Here is a 4,631-nt window from a genome sequence, read left to right as displayed (position 1 = left end):
TTGCATTTGCTTATGTTGCATTTGTTGAACTCTGTGTTACTGTTCCTGTCTAAAACAACTAATGGTCTAATAAAGAGCTGAGTGGCCAATAGTGAGGCAAGAGAAAGGATAGGCAGGGCTGGAAGGCAGAGAGAATAAATAGGAGAAATCTGTGAAAAGAAGAAAGAACAAAAGAACAAGGAGGGGAGTGTGCCAGAGTCCAGCTACCCAGCCACCTAGTCAGCCATTGAGAAAGAGTGAAAGTAAGAGTTACAGAAGTAAGAAAAGGCAAAAGACCTGAGCAAAAGGCAGATAGGATATTGTAAGTTAAGAAAATTTGTCAAGCAACAAGACAAGCTAAGGCTGGGCATTTATAATTAAGAATAAACCTGCATGTGTGATTTATTTAGGACCAGGGTGGCAGGCCCTGCAAAAGAGTAAAGAGCCAAAAGAGCAAAAACACAATGAACCAGACTAGCTAAAACAATCCTGAAGAATAAAAGAATTTCTGGAGTTATCACCATCCATGCCTGCAATTTGTACTCACAGATATAATAACAAAAACAGGGTGGTGTTGGCACAGAAATAGACACATTGATTAATGTAATGACATTGAAGTTCCAGACATAAATCCATACTCCTATGGATTTTTTGTTTTACAAAGAAGCCAGAAATACACATTGTAAAATAGTAGAGCATCTTCAACAAATGAGACTAGTTTAACTCAATAGTTGCGTGTAGAAGAATCTGCACACATCTAAGCTTATCAAACTACACAAAGCTCAGGTCCAAATGGTTCAATGACCTCAACATGAATCCAGATGTGTTGACTCTGACAGAAGAGAACATGAGAAATAACCTTGAACTCATTAACACAGGAAAAGTCTTTCTGAACAGACCACCATGAGTACAGACACTAAGTAGACAGGACCCAATGAAACTGAATTGTGTCTGTATAGTTAAGGACACCATTATTTGAATAAAGTGGCAGCCTACAGAGTGAGAAATATTTTTATGAACTATATATTCAATAGTAGGTTCATATCCAAAATACATAAAGAACTAAAAAAAATTAGATGTCAAAAAATGAAATAACTAATTTAAAGTGTCGGTTACAGATCTAAACAGAGAATTCAAATGGCTGAAAAAAAAAAAGAAATGTTCAAAATCCTTATTCACCAGGGGAATGCAAATTTGAACTACTTTGAAAAGTTATCTTATCCCTGCCTGAATGGGCAAGAACAATACATAATGTGACGGCTCATGGGGATGAGGATGTCAAGTAAGGGTAATACTCATCCATTGCTCATGGGTATATATTGCCACTATGGAACTGTGTGGTAGTTCCTCAGAAAGATGAGATATGACTCAAGATGAATCTTACTCATGATCCAGCTATTCCAGTTGGGCATATATGCAAATGGTCTTACCACAGAGACTTCCACTCAACTATGTTCATTGCTGCTCTATTTATAACAACACTGCATTGGTATAAACCTATATGTCCCTTGTAAATGAATGAATAAGGGAAATGTGAAATATGCAATGGAATATTACTTACCCATTAAAATGAACAGATAGACCTAAAATTATCATTCTGAGTGAGGTAACTCAGACCCAGAAAAACAAATACAATATATATTTGATTAAATGTGGATATTAGCTGTCAGTGATAATCAAGCTATAATCCATACAACCACAAAGGTCCGGTATAGGGTAAGTAAGTGTAGAGTGGGGGAAATATAGAGGTCTCTAGGAAAGGGAAATAGAATAGATCTTTATGGATGGATAGAGAAAACTAGAAATGGAAGATCACATGGTGAGAGAGAGGGAAGTGGAGAATGATGGAGGAAATATGGGGAAAGACAGCTAAAATTAAGGGTTCATTGAGAGGTAGTATGAAAACTAATGTAGTAGATTTCTGAAATATATACATATTTTACAGAGATCTAAATGAAATGACAAATGATGGGGATCCAGAGCCCCAAAAGACTATTTCTTGTCACCAAACAAAGCTTCTTGTCTCAGGATTGTGCTACATATATTTGAGATTTTAGATCAAGGGAACCTATAGGCACATATCTATCACCTAGTCTATTTCCAAGCTATAGGTTGGTCTTTACAGACTGATGGCAAGGCTGCATTGCTGAAGACAAGACCTAATTAGCTGAACATGGAGAAGTTGAGCTGGTGCCTATATAGAGACATTGCCACCATATGCTAACTTTTTTGGTATAGGAAGGTACTCTGAAGGCGACCAAAGGAGAAGCTTAAACAGCAACCCAAGCACAAACCCCTTGATTTAATGGTGTCCTGCCAACAAGGTATCAAGGTATGGTAATGCAATTGTGACATAAAGCCTATAGGAATAACCAATCAGTATTCAATTTGACTTAAGGCCCCCTTTCACAAATGAAACCCATACTTGACAGCTTGGGTGACCAGGAACCTGAAACTAGATATCTTTGGGATCTATAGCAAAGTCAAATCTTCCTGGAATAAAATGAAGAAACAGTAAATTCTGCTATACTCATAGATCAGATAGATCAGCTCAACAACCATTCGAGAAGCTTCTTCCAACAAGAGTTGGAAACAAGTACAGAGACCCACAGCTAGACATTCCACAGAGAGTGAGGGACCTTGGAATACTTGGACCAGTTCTACACAGGATGTCTCCATCAAATCCCTCTTCTGAGAGCTCAGGAAATTCTGCAGAAGAATAAGTGGAAGAGTGGAAGAGCCAGAGGATTGGAAGCCACAAAGAAAACAGGGCCCTTTAAGTCAACAAGACTGATGTACATGGGGAATCACAGAGAATGAGGCAGCATGCACAGGGCCTGCAGAACTCTGCACCAACTGGGGTCCTAGAGCTGAAAGGAGATGTGGATACGCACCCATCCCTAACCCAGAAGCTATCTCCAATTGATATCCATTAGCACATGAAAATTTAGTTTCCTCCAAGGGAGTCACATTGAAGAAACAAACTACTCTTAAAGGTAGGGCACATGTCCAGCAGTGGTTGGGAAACAGAAAATAAACTCAATGATGCCTTTGGAGGTCCCTTTTCTCATAATGTTGTGTGGAGGCCTTTATCTTTTTTTTTTTAAATTATCTTATTTTTATCCTATTATTTATATACTTATTATATTTACTTTTATTTTATTTATAAGCTTTTTACTCTTTACCCTACAGGGCCTTTGCATATGTATCATAACTTCCACTTTATTTTTTAATGGAATTCCTGAGTGTGCAAACAAGTGTTCTTTCCCTTCCATTTGTTTTATCCTATTCTGATGTGTCAGTTTTTCTTTTACCTTATTATATTATATTATAAAAAAACAACAATAATAACCAAATGAAAGCAATCTGCCAGTTGTGTTCAGACTTCATTAGTGCTTTGTGGGATATAGAAGAGAATCCAGGCTTCCGGCCTCTTCACACACTCATGGTTAATTGCTTCTATGGAATACAAAAACACAATGGGTGCTTTTGTCTGCACCCGACTGTGATTTGCAGTCTGTACCTTTAACCTTCACATTATAAAGCCTGAAGTTCCAGCACAAACCACACGCTTCACCCTGACTTCTTAAAACAGTCTACTTTGAGCTGCAAAGTCTATAGTAATCCTGCGAGAGGACCTGGAACCTCACTAGGAGAGGAGTATCTTGAAGTTGCCTCAGTCAGCAGCATCAACAGAACCTTGCTGACAGCCACTGAACACAGCCTGGTGTGTAGGAGGGCCATAAATCAGCTACAGTTACAGCAGAGTTAACATCAGACTTTAATGTATGTATGACAGAAAATGAAATTTTCACCAAATTCAACACTCATCCCAGAGAGAACATAAGCTAAATAAAGTGCTTTAACGTCTAAACTTTATTGTAATTTAGTATGCAGCATGAAACATGTGGAATTTAACCTGCCTTTAGGGTTTTCCTGATTTGATTATCATCTTTTTCCATTTTAATTATTACCCTTAAAGTGGGAATGATATAGGAGTACCCATTATGTATCTTTAGATAAATCATTTATGTTTTCTAATATTTTACTTTTACCTGGTACACACACACACACACACACACACACACACACACACACACACACACATATTTTTTAAACTACCTAAATAGTTTTGAATAATGCATTTCACTAGATTGATTTATGTCTTGGGCTAATTACAGAAATACCTTCATATCCTTTTGAATTTTTTGATGAGAGTACAGGATAAAAAGTACTCCTAGTAATGCATCAGAGGTATATGTATTTAAAAATTCAAATAGCCATTCCCTAGACCTAGTTTTTATCTAATGATTTTTTTATAAAACACATAATTCATTTTCCAAAAAGATGGAGATGAAAGGTTTTGCTCTGTAAATTGGTAAACAGGAGATTTTCTTTATTTCCAATAAACTCTTCTAACAAATTGATATACTTAACTCATTTCTCTCTTCTCATTTATTGTTTCACATGCATCAAAGAAATGTGAATTTAAATTTTAAGCAGGATATATAAAAGAGGGCTCATACAGATCTCAAGTTCATTGGTTACAGTTTTCTGCTGACACTTAGTTATCCTGTCTTCAGTAGTCCATCCTTAAGGCACAATGAACTATCTTCCAGTCTTTTTATGTATATATAATAGTTTTATTAATT

The sequence above is a fragment of the Peromyscus leucopus genome, chromosome 16_21 (assembly GCF_004664715.2).
Source record: "Peromyscus leucopus breed LL Stock chromosome 16_21, UCI_PerLeu_2.1, whole genome shotgun sequence".
Taxonomy (NCBI): domain Eukaryota; kingdom Metazoa; phylum Chordata; class Mammalia; order Rodentia; family Cricetidae; genus Peromyscus; species Peromyscus leucopus.
This window is presented reverse-complemented; position numbering follows the sequence as displayed.